The 12,375-nt window shown below is 53.6% G+C and overlaps 1 long non-coding RNA gene across 1 annotated transcript; it reads left to right on the top strand.

Moving 5' to 3' along the window:
• The first annotated feature begins 2,058 nt into the window (after positions 1–2,058).
• Positions 2,059–11,119, top strand: LOC128312644 (uncharacterized). The gene is made up of 3 exons (XR_008292188.1): positions 2,059–2,359; positions 5,956–6,911; positions 10,283–11,119. It is a non-coding gene; the product is annotated as an uncharacterized LOC128312644 (long non-coding RNA).
• The last annotated feature ends 1,256 nt before the right edge of the window (positions 11,120–12,375 follow it).

The following is a 12,375-nucleotide window of genomic DNA, read 5'->3' as shown; positions in this document are numbered from 1 at the left end:
GTGTTCGTCCTCTTCTGTAAGGACACCAGTTATTGGATTAAGGGCCCACCCTACTCCAGTTACTCAACTGCATCCGTAATGACCCTATTTAGGACCACATAAAGCCACATCCTGGGGTTCCAGGGAGGACACTCACTGTTCAACCCAGCGCACGAGGGGTGCTCCCCCACTCACCCTCCCATCTTTAACTTTTTCTCCCTCTCACTTTGCCACTTCCCTGTGCCCAGGCCCAAGCTGGCAGAGAGGGGAAGGCTGCTGCTTTCCCAGACCTGACCCTGGGGTCAGTCACTACTTCTAAGTCACTACTTAGAGAAAAAGTAGTCTAGAGAGGCAGGAATTATTTTTACTAATAGGTCCTTCCCCATCAAGAGACAACCAACTTACAGTTGTGACTTTTGATCCTTTTCGGGGTTTCCGAGGCTTTGGGGAATCTGGGGGGAAAGCTTTGGACTCCCGCCCCAGGATAAATATGTGTACAAACACCCCTCTTTCAGTGGTGACACAGCCTTCCGATGCCTGTCTGCCCACAGGTTCCAGGGAGGGCCTTCTCAGGGCTGAAGCATGCCTTCCCCGGAGCCCACGGAGGCCCCAACTCCTCAGCACCCTAAAGCTTGGGAGTTCAGGGGTTATCACACTGGGCTTCCTCAAACTGGATCAGTATCAGTGTGTGCGTGTATGCACACACGTGCACATGCACATGCCTTGCATGCTGGGGCCGGGGGGGGGGGGTGGGGCTAGGCATGACTGGGGGGACGTGGAGGGCACAGGAAAAGCGGGATGCCTGATGTGGTGTGAACGTGTATTTTTCCTCTTGCCCCAGTAGCCACCACACTGGAGATGCTGTTGCCAAGAGGCCCAGACCTGGGGTGGCTAAGATGTGTTATGACACGGGAGGGGGTGGGGAGTTGAAGCATTACACACCCACCATTATCCTGTTGACGTAAAAACACCCAACTGTGTACTTAGGCGTATGAACGTACCTGTACAGGGAGCTCCCAAAGGGTAAACAGAAAACAACGGCTGCTTCTGGGGAGGGGTCTTTGGTGCTCCCCATGTTTTAGTATGGTTTGACTTTTTTCAGTAACAATGTGTTGATTGTGTATTAAATAAGATAACCGCTTTTCAAAGAAAGGCTCTTGATATGTTGGGGTTTCAGACCCCTTTGAAAAGCTTTTGAAAACCATGGACCTGCTCCCCACCTGTGCCCCTGCCTGCTAGAAGAATCCCCAGCTGGAGGGAGAACCAGATCCCTGAAACTGATCTCACTCCTTCCCTCACAGAAGGCCACCTCCTTTTCCATCTGGGCCACTGTGATTTGCTTTTCCCCTCTCCCCAACCCATACCCAGCCCCCAGTAAATTCCAGCTTAACTGTCCTCCGGGCCAGTGGTTCTCAAACTGGTAGCATCAGACTCACCTAAGGGGCTTGTTAAGGTGGATTGCTGGAGCAACCTTGCACCTAAAGTGGGGTCTGAGTTTTCTTTTCTTTTCTTTTCTTTTTTTTTTTTTTAAATGTTTATTTATTTTTGAGAGAGAGAGAGAGAGAGGGCGTGCAAGCGGGGAGGGGCAGAGAGAGACACACGCAGAATCTGAAACAGGGTCCAGGCTCTGAGCTTTCAGCACAGAGCCTGATGCAGGGCTTGAACTCAGGAACAGCGAGATCATGACCTGAGCCAAAGTTGGACACTTCACCGACTGAGCCACCCAGGCATCCCTGAGATTTCCTTTTCTAACGAGTGTCCAGGTAATTTGATATGATGGATCCTCCTGCTAGACTTTGAGAACCACTGCTCTAGTAAAGGGCATTACTTGTGCCTTTTAGGGTTCACCTGGAATCTGAACGGGGCTCCAGTGGGGAACAAAGGCTTGTCCCCTCTCCTGTGTGGAGGTGAGGAGAAAGGACAGTATCCCTGGGAATCGCTTGGGGGCAGGGACGGGGGGAGGAGTTTTCTGCTCTTAGGGGTTGGGGCTAAGGTGCTTGCACTGGAAGACGTCATTGTCTGTAGAAGAGACCATCTTGCCCAGAGCTCTGCTTCTCCCATCAGCCAGTGCCTCTCCTCTGCTCTGAGACAGAAAGTAGGACTGCAAAGGCAAGGGCAGGAGGAGCAAAAGGTAAGAGAGCCTCTGAGCTTCCCTTTACTCTCTTCCAGGCTCTGAGGTTCTCGCATATTGAGAGAGAGGGTCTTACCCCACCCTCCCCTCAAGGAACTTGATTGAACGAATCCGTGTCCCTGGCACCCGGCCCAGCAACTGGCATGGAGTCAGCGCTCTGTGAATGTGCAGGGAAGGACAGACAGGTGGGAGCTCAGCCCCAACCCCCAGTCTGGACCCAAAGCTGGAAGGAGGAGAAGGTTCTCTAAGGTACTTTTCCACTCCTTCCCTTTCTGCATCCTGCCCTCTGGCAAGTCCCAGTTCTCCCTCTGTCTGTGGGAGCAGCTGTGGGTTTTTGTTTTTGTTTTTTTTTTCCCTACTGTGAGTGTATCCCACCCTGGGGGTATATTCAGTTTAAGGGAGGACTCACCACCCACCCCAGTGAATTAAACCCCAAGGATGGAATTTGGGGCCTCAGGGCTGGTGTTGTTGTACAAGGTCAGGATTCTGGAGCAGTGGGTTCCTGAAGGCCTCTCCACCCCAGTCCACATCAGATTAGCCCTCTGGAATCTCTTCAGGCCTCAGGGGGAGTGATCAAGGTGCAGTTTCCCCAGAGACCTGCTTTGTGGGAAGTGTCCTTGGTGTCCCCACAGGGGGCCCTGTGTGTGAGAGGCGCTCCTGGAGATGAGCTCAGCTGTTGTTTGGAGTGTTCGTCTGCTGGGCTGCCCCGGTGCCAAATCCCGGCAGGGGCAGAGATAAGCGCCCTTACCAAGTAGAAAGGCAGAGGCCTCGGCTGCCTGCCAGCTGGGCCGCAGAAACATCAGGTCTGCCCCTTGGGAGACTGAGTGAGGGGTGCAGCCTCATATGCCCCGCCTCCCATTTCCTTGCACCTGCTGGTGGGCAGGTGATTGTGGGTAGTGACCTGTGGAGGGGCAGGGACACACGGAGCAGCTGCCGATGCGAGGTCAACGTTGTAAGGCCCAACAGCCAATAGTGACTTCTCAGGAGACCAATTCAACGGCTCCTCTGTCCCCCTCCTCCTCTGCAGAGGTCAGCCCAGGCCAGCCCTCCCTTCACTCCCCTACCACTCACCCCATGCTCGCTCTGGCCTGCACTGTGCCGGGCTCTGGGTGCAAAGGGAATGAGTCTTGGCTCCTACTGGAGGGGTTCCCAGCGGTGTGGACAGAGAGAGGCAGCCCAGCACAACAGGCTGTGAGAGCCATGTCTGCGGAAAGCCTCTCCTTCCATACCCACACGTGAGCTCTGTCTCTATTCTCCCATTTGACTGATGCCAGCTCATGTTTCTTGAGCTCTGGATCTCAGTGAAGGGCTTGCCATGCCTTCTCCATCCTCATCATAACACAACACAGAGAGACTGTGAACCCATTTAACAGAAAAAGAAACTGAGGGAGAGAGTGACTCAGCAGTTCCCCTCCCCCACCCCCATCCACGCCTTGACTGCCCTTCGTTCCTAACTGTTCCTTTCCCTGCAGTTAAGATTCCTGATCCCCAGGTTCTGGCCTCCTTTGTCTCCTCTGTCCTCTTTCCAACCCTGTCCCCACGCCCACCCCTGCACGATCTCGGGTCGTGCCACACCTCCTGTATCTGGATCAGAGGCTCCCATGCCCTCCAGAGATGTACCCACACTGCTTCCCCTGTCTCCTGGGCATGTCCATCTGGGCATCCTGCCAGAGCTCAGCCCACCGTGGGCAAGCCCACCATCTCTCCAGACTTCTCTCTGACTGTTGATGGTGCCCGGTGTTCCTGGCCATCCGGGTCATCCTGGTTTCGGGTCATCCGGGACGCCGGGAGGCGTCTCTCTGTTGCCTCCATCCGGAGCACATGATGCTCTGAGGTACCGCTGAGGTACCGATGGGACGGTGACATTCCACTCAGAACTCTTCTGGTTCCAAGTGACAGAAAACTCTTATTGGAACCGCTGTGACCGGTGACAGACTGAACTGAGCTGGTGTCAGACACGGCCGAACCCGTCATTTCGATGGCACCATCAGGTTTTCGGCTCAACACACACTTGATGCTGGCTGGCCCTGCTCTTCATCCCACAGGGTGGCAAAATGACCATCAGCTGAGGTCTCACATCCTCTAGGACAGGAAGGAGGAGGCCAGTGTGCCTTTGGGAGAAGGGCTACGGGGAGATCACGAAGCGGGAGGGGCAGGCAGGGGCCAGTCCTTAGGGCCCTCCCTTCTCCGCTTGCAAGGCCCCAGGGGTCTAGGCCTGTCCACCTCCTCCAGGAAGCCCCCAAACCCTCCCTGCCTCACTGGTGCAGTCTCGCCAGTTTCCCCAGCTAGAATGAGAGGTATGTGAGAATTGCAACATGTTCGCCCTTTGCCCTCGAGGAACTGAGAAGATAGCATCTTTTTGGACTCCGCAAGAGGTGTGGCAATCCAGTCTGTGGACAAGAGCACGTGGGTGAGGGCTGAGGGGAAGTAAGGGGAGGTGTGGCTGACCTCAGGCTGGAGGGTAGGTGGTTAGGGAAGTGTGCACATCTTCTGTGCACTACATTGAAATGGCAGTCAGGTCAGGAAGACCTTGACTGTGCTCACCACTCCCAGACACTGGATGGTGATGGGGTCAGTCCCCCCGGTTACCCAGGCCCTTTGTCGGGGAGGGGAGCTCAGTCTTGCAACCCATCCCAACGCTGACCACTCATCCCCTGCCCCCACCTAATTTAGAGTTGTATCTGGGGTCTAGGAATACTGCCTGCGATCCACGGTATTTTATTACTGGTTTCCATGAACGAGTATTGACGGGGTACCTGCTCAGGACCCAGTGAACGCAACAAGCAAATTATCCATTTACCAATGGATTTTTTTTTTTTTTGAGCATCTATTACTGTGTTCAAGGCCTCTTATAAGGCCAAAGTAAAATGAAATGCTTGGTTCCAGAAACCACATTAGCCTAGGTTTTTGTTTTTCCATTTTTAATTATTGATGACAGCAGCTTCAATACAGATATCAGAGAGCTGCTTCCTGCTCTCAGTCGTGAAAATCTTGGTTTGACCTGGCTTTTAACTATAATTATTCCCTCCGATCCTCCCTACAAAGAGTTCTTTTTTTTTAAGATTTTATTTTTGGGGCACCCGGCTGGCTGAGTAGGTTAAGCGTTCAACCCTTGATTTCGGCTTAGGTCATGATCTCATGGTTCGTGAGTTTAAACCCCATGCACTGACAGTGCAGAGCCTGCTTGGGATTCTCTCTCTCCCTCTCTCTCTCTGCCCACCCCCCCCCCCCCCCACTCACACTGGCTCTGTCTCTCTCAAAATAAATAAACCTAAAAAAACAAGATTTTATTTATTTTTATTTAATTTTTTTTTAATGTTTATTTATTTTTGAGAGAGACAGAGTGCAAGTGGGAGAGGGGGAGAGAGAGAGGGAGACACAGAACCTGAAGCAGGAGGCTCCAGGCTCTGAGCTGTCAGCACAGAGCCTGACCCTGACACGGGTCTTGAACTCATGAACCGTGAGATCATGACTTGAGCCAAAGTCAGATGCTTAACCGACTGAGCCATCCAGGCGCCCCTATTTCTTCTTTATTTCAGGAAAGAATCAAGAAGAAAATTTTCAATGACCCATACCCTTGCTACTCAGATGACCCTTGTTTCTTCTTAAATGCATACAGCAAAGAGTTTAAATGCTATAGAAAGACACAGAACAAGAAGTAAAACTCTCTCATTCCTCCTTCCCCCATTAACCAGTTTCTCTTCCTAAAGGTTTGTGCTGTTAAGGGTTCTGTAACCATGTCTCCAGAAAAGGTTTAACGCATTTATCAGCATTATAAATGCATTCTATATATCCTATTCTTTTTTAAACATTTAAAAATTTTTTTCTTATTTTTTATTTTTGAGAGAGACAGAGTGCAAGCGGGGAAGGTACAGGGCGATAGGGAGACACAGAATCCAAAGCAGGCTCCAGGCTCCGAGCCTTCGGCACAGAAGCCCGCTTGGGTCTCAAACCCACAAACTGCAAGATTATGACCTAAGCTGAAGTCAGACACTTAACCGACTGAGCCACCCAGGCACCCCTGTATATCTTATTCTTAGAAGGTTCTCCCAGAAGTTAAGAAAAGTTGCTCTCTCTGCCCTTTCATTTTTATGTTTTTTCCCCCTGTCCTGTCATATCTGAATTTAAAAAATAGAGGAACCAGGTTTCTTGTGCTCCCCGGCCTTACACCAGCTGGGTGACAGCAGCAGGTTATTTCACCTCTCTGAGCCTCAATTTCCTCATCGTAAAAGCAGGGATTCTGGAGGGGGTGCAATGATAATGTGACTGCAGCAAGGCCTGGTTAGCTGGTAGGCGTTCCACAAAAGTCAGAGCATTCCCTCAGCCCCTTTCGGAAGGAGGCAGGGGCGCCAATTCTAAATAAATGTTACAGAAGGGCCTGTCAGCAGTTGCCTCTCAGAATGACCTGTCACTTCGTTTCCCGGCTGCAGGAAGAGGAGCGTGGGAGTCTCCTGACAGGAGATGACGGGGTCACACGAATTCCTCACCCTCAGTGTTGGCTCCCACCCCAGGTGCTCAATCGATCCGACTCTGGAAGGCTGGACCCATCTGTCCTGGGTTGGGAAGGAATCCCTGCTAACAGCTGGGACAGGCCCCTGATATATGGCCCCTGTCACCTCCCCCTCTTCTTTCTCTGATCTCAGGTTGTAAGACCTCCGTGACCCCGGCCTCAGAGGGCAAATGGCTCACAAGAAAGGTCTTTAGCGTCCTCCGAGGTCCAGAAGGTGACTTGGCTATTGTCCGCAAAACCGCGTGCAGCCCCGGGAAATCAGAAGGAAGGGCAAGATTCCAGCCCAAGCAGGTGGGCTGTGGGTGGGCTGAGGATGGCAGAGGGTGGATGGAGGCCATTTGTCCTGTGCTAGGAAGCATCTGCCACAGGGCTGGTCCTTGGCAGGTGTTGCTTCCTTGGCTCTCCCAAATGCACTCCCACTTTGCAGATGAGCAAGTGAGGCTCAGAGAGTTGAGCCAATTTGCTGTTCAGTGAGTAAGAGGCAGAGCCAGGACTGGAGTCTGATTGCGGAGTTCAGAGTTTCTGTTCGGCCCCTATGCCAGGCATGGGTGGGGACCAAACAGGGCCCCCGGAACTCAAGGCCACAAAAGGGCTGTCCACTCACAAGCATAGGCATCCTTCTCTTGGGGTCCGCTTTTATTAGTCCTGTTCTCTCAGTGTCCTCAGTGTCTCGAACAGCACCTGGCACATAGTACGTGCTCAGGAAATCTCTGTGGAATAAAGGAAAGAATGGACACCAAAAATGGCTGGTTCTCTAACTAGATGAAGCCCCAATACTCCACAACTGATGCTCCCTAAACTTGTCTCGGGGCTCTGTGACAAATGGTGTGAGCTTAACACTGAGCCACCAGCCAGATTTTGGAAAGGGGCGCGATCCCTACTCTCTTCAGTAGCCTCTTTGCCTTCAGTGTCAGACTCTTCCTTCTCTGTGACATGCAGTGAGGGCGGTGGGGTACCAAAGCCCAGGCTGCTGGAGGACCATGGCCTCCTGCTGACATCCCCAGACTGGGGTCCAGGCAGAGAGGCACTGACGAGAGGGGTGGGGATGGGGTGCTTAGCAAGAGCGTGTCAGGTCACACTGGCTCCAGCTGGCCTCCCAGGGCTGGGAGATGGAGACCAGAGTGGGCTGAAGGTCACAGGGAGTCAGCCTTGGTTCTGTCCTGCTGAGGTGCCGTCCCAGCTCACAAGGGAGTCAGACGCCCACAGTCTGGCCTACAAGGAACACATATTAACAGTAAGAGCAGAAATTGAGGAGCGTTCACCACGCATGGGACACAGGGGCCTTTCGTGTAATTTCCTCCTTTACAAACACTTAGGGGCTAAGTACTATTGTATCTTAATTGTGCCGCCGAGAAAACAGAGGCACGGAAAAATTAGGCTGTAAGTGGGATTTGAGCTTCAGAGCCGGCTCCAGAGTTGGGTTTGGCCTCCCTTGTGTCTGATCACCAGGACCCACTGTCAGGGTCAAGGCTAGGCCTCTGAGAAGACTTCCCCACGGGGCTGCTTTCTCCAGCCTCTAAGAAGCACTCCATAAGCATCTGGGCCCCACCTGCCTCTACCATCCAGGTGAGCCGTGGTCACCTCTGAGCAACTGGGGGAGAAACAGAGAAAGCCAGCGCTGGGGGTGGGGATGGTCCAGAAGGGCCCTGGGGAGGAGGAGAGCTGGTGGAGAATTGGCCAGATGGACAACAGGAGGAATGGTCCTCTGGGCCGAGAGCAGAGCTTGGAGAGGCCCTGAGGCACGTGGTATGTGGTAGAGGACAGTTCAGTTAGGTAGAGACCGGGCGTAAAGGGCATGAGCTTTGAAAGATAAAACTAGAAGGCGCCCACACAGAGCATTAGGGCTTCATCACTCGTCCAGGTGTGGAGGCTGAGACAGGTTCTGGGCACTGCAGCCTCAGGGCTAGCCAATGGTCGTGGTAGCCAGACCCCAGGATATGTGGGGCACACATGCTCTGCCCCCACGCCCTCACAACACCCCGTGAGACCGGACCTTCATCAGTGAGGCCTGGTAGCTTCCTACGAGCCCTGAGCTTCCGGGTAAGAAGCCCAGCTCCTGCTGGAGAGGCTGCGTGGAGAGGAGGTGAGCCTGATGGCAAGGGAGAGAAGCCCAGTCATCCCGGTGTCCGTCCCAGGCCTCGGCTGGCCCCCCAGCTGGCCGGATGGGACCACACGTAGGATCCCTGTCAGGATGAGTAGAAGACGTGGCCCAGCTGATACCCTAGCAGAACAGAGATAAGGTGTCTCCACCAGGCCCTGCCCAGGCTGCAGCATCATGAACAAATCAGTGACTGGTGTCCTAAGCCATGAAGTCTGGGGTGCTTTGTGACTTACAACAGATATTTGAAACAGAAATTGGTCAGGCACCTGGCCTTGGAAGTGCTGAACAAAAGCATCAAATGTGTGTGAATCACCAACAAAGATGTTTTTCTCCTCGTCCCCGTGGATTGGAGTGGCTCACCCAGGCCATCCCAGTCACCCTTCTTTGTTCAGTCTTTGTAATTGACTCACTTGTGTAGGTTTCCTGAGCCCTGGCAGCAGGTTCCCTGGGGCCAGGGCCAAGGGATTCCCTGTGGTTCTCCACCCCCCCCACCGCCAGCCCCATCCCCTCCCCACCACACCCCCACCACCCGCAAGAGTTCTGCAAATAGTGAGGGTGCAGTTCAGAGAGCTGTCTGATCCCCACCAGCAGCTTCTTCTACGTCAGGCCTTCATCCAGAGCCAGGGCCTGGCAGAAGAGAAACCTTTAGAGCCCAAGTGCCTGGTTCAAAACCCAGCTCTGCCACTTGTTTGTTGTATGATCTTGGACAAGTCAAGCCACGCCTCTGAGCCTCTGTCTCCTTATCTGTAAAATGGGGAGAATAACACCTGACCTTGTAAAAGTAAATGAGATAGCATTTGTAAAGAGCCTTACACAGAGCCTGGCATATAAGTGGCCCCCATACATATCCATATTCCTCTCTCTTTATCTACAAATGAAGGGAGAAATTTTAGGTTCCAATGACCCCTCCATACACCACCCCTTCAGCCTCTTCTCCACAGGTCAAGGCTGGGTCTGCGATTCCAGCATAAGTCATTGTTTGTGGCTGAACTGTCAGTGCCATGTTGCAGATCTGCTGGGATGAGGCCAGTGATGGAGCAAGCCTCCCTTTCAGAATTAGGAGACCTGGGCTCCAGCCCGCCCCTCTGCCTGCTGGCTGGGAGACCTTGGGCATGTCACTTGACCCTCTGTGCAGTGGGGCTAGCAGTTCCTGCCCTGGCCTGGCAGAGTTGCTGTGAGGTTCATGGGTACCCACGGACATGGAAGAACTTTACCACTAGCATAGATTCAAGCATGCATCTGGAGGATGTCATTTTTAGCCCCTTCGGTTGGAATTGGTTCCCTAGAGCTGTGCCATCCCAAAGTAAATAAAATTAAAAACCCAGTTCCTGAATCACACTAGCCCCATTTCGAGCACTCGATAGCCACGTGTGGCTGGTAGCTACCAGATTGGAGAGCACAGATAGAAAATATTTGCCTCGATGCAGAAAGTTCCACTGGACAGCATTGCACTAGGGTTTCCACAAAAGGATGACCAGTGGGAAGGAGAGGGAGGGATGAAGAACAAGGAAGTCTGAGCAGAGATGGGAGGGTGGCATGGAGTTTTATGTTTGTTTTGCAGACACTGTTTGCTGACCAGATTCAAGGATGGCCACCACCTTTGACTTCCTGCTAATAGCCACGCTGGGCAGCTTCTCCAGAAACAACATGTTCTCACTGTGAGATCAGGGAGCATGAGGGCTGCCTCCAACAGGAAGTGGCCAGAGCAGGCCAAGGCCACGGGGCCAGGCTGAGCACTGAATACTGATTTATTCCTTGGCTTGGCTGGTGGTTGGGTGGGTCCCTGGGCTGACAGAGCTTCTCTTCCTGTCCCCAGTGCAGTCTGGCAGAGGGTGTGGCAGCAGCAGGGGCAGAAGTGCCAGGATGATGATGCCTGACCTTGGTGCTAAGGGACCAATTAGCCAGTCATGGGGTGAATCCCATGACCCTGCTGCCAATGCTCGGAGGCTCCCTGAGCCCCAGATCCTCTCCCACTGCAGGCCATGGCACCGGGACTCCAACACGCCCAGGGTCACCGGCACCGGCCAATGTAGCTTGACCAAAGGGACAGACCCCAAGGGCCCGCTCCGAGGGAGGCCCAGCTGGGAGGAGACGCCAGAGAATTCACGTTTTCTGACTTGCTTGGTAGAGTTCCTTCCTGCCCACCGCAAGTCAACATACAAGCCGTTCTCGTGTATGTATGTGGACTCACATACGGCAGGCACCCAGACACGCACAGGCAGATCCACCCAGAGATGGGGGCACAGACACGGACACCCTGACGCATAAAGCAGATGTGGCCCCCTGGGTGCGGCGCATGACCATATCTACACATGTGCAATCACCAGCTACCAGTGGCCAGAAGGCCCCCTTGTCCTAAACCAGAAGCCTTCCATTAGCCTAAGTTTAAATTGTGTGTTTCCAAACAAAAATAGTCCTAGGGGCCTCCCTGGCCCTCACTGGCTGCAAACCAAACACCCTGCAGTGCCCCAAGCCCCCACACCCTGCACATGGGCTGGGGGAGGTGGTCACGGGCTGCACATGTGACACTCTGCTCTCAGCCAGAGGCTGCTTCTCTTGGAACAATGAGAACGTGAGAAGGCAGCACCTGTTCTTGGCGCTCCCTGGGCACACCTGCCTCTCCCCCTCTGCCCCCTTGGAATCCTCCCGACAGCTTCACCTTTCCCACAGGGCTTCCGGCGCCCTCCCCACCCCCTGGAGCAGGCAGGCGGCCGGACAGGTGACAAATCACAAGTCATTCCCCTGAGCAGGTGTGTACCAGGCCCAGGGGCCAGGGCAGGAGGCCACGCTTGGGGTGGGAGTTCCTAGAAGGCTGTGCGGCCCTGGAGTGTCATGGGTCCGTGTCCAGAACCCTGTTTTTAGCAATCAGTCAGAAGTGCCAGGAGCAGTGGCTGATTCCACCCCCCTGCCCCCCCCCCCCGCCTCAATGCCACGTTCACCTTACCCATTAGCTTTTATGAACTTAGCCACCTACTTGGGGCCAGGCTTTCTTCTCAGACCAGAGTATCACAAGAGATTCTCAGAAAAAGCCCAGTTCTCATCCTCCAGCCCCAGTGGGACGGACCACCCCTCCCCTCCAGCCCCCTGCTTTTCTGCCCACCCAGCAGCTGCCGGCAGACTTAGGTGCTGGCAGGCCCAGCTGATCTCCAGCTTTTCAACCTGCCTTGAAGCTGGCAGGTTATCAGTAGCCTCAACCCCAGACCCAGTGGGGTTTGAAATAAAGTCACCCATCCATCTCTGAAACCATATGAAATGTCTGTACCAACTCAGAGAACTAAATTTCTACCTGGTTTGGGACGCCTGGGTGGCTCAGTCGGTTAAGCGTCTGACTTCGGCTCAGGTCATGATCTTGTGGTTTGCGCGTTTGAGCCCCGATTGCAGGCAGCACGGAGCCCGCTTCCGATCCTCTGTACCTGCCCCCCCTGCTCCTCCGTGACTTGTGCTCTCTCTCTGTCTCTCTCAAAATAAATAAACTGAAAAAATATATCAGGGTCCACCTGGGTGGCTCAGTTAAGCATCCAACTTTAGCTCAGGTCATGATCTCATGGTTTGTGGGTTTTGAGCCCCGCATTGAGCTCTGTGCTGACAGCTCAGAGCCTGGACCCTACTTCAGATTCTGTATCTCCCTCTCTCTGTCTCTGTCTCTCAAAAATA

Source organism: Acinonyx jubatus, chromosome D2, assembly GCF_027475565.1.
Source record: "Acinonyx jubatus isolate Ajub_Pintada_27869175 chromosome D2, VMU_Ajub_asm_v1.0, whole genome shotgun sequence".
Taxonomy (NCBI): Eukaryota; Metazoa; Chordata; class Mammalia; order Carnivora; family Felidae; genus Acinonyx; species Acinonyx jubatus.
This window is presented reverse-complemented; position numbering and strand designations above follow the sequence as displayed.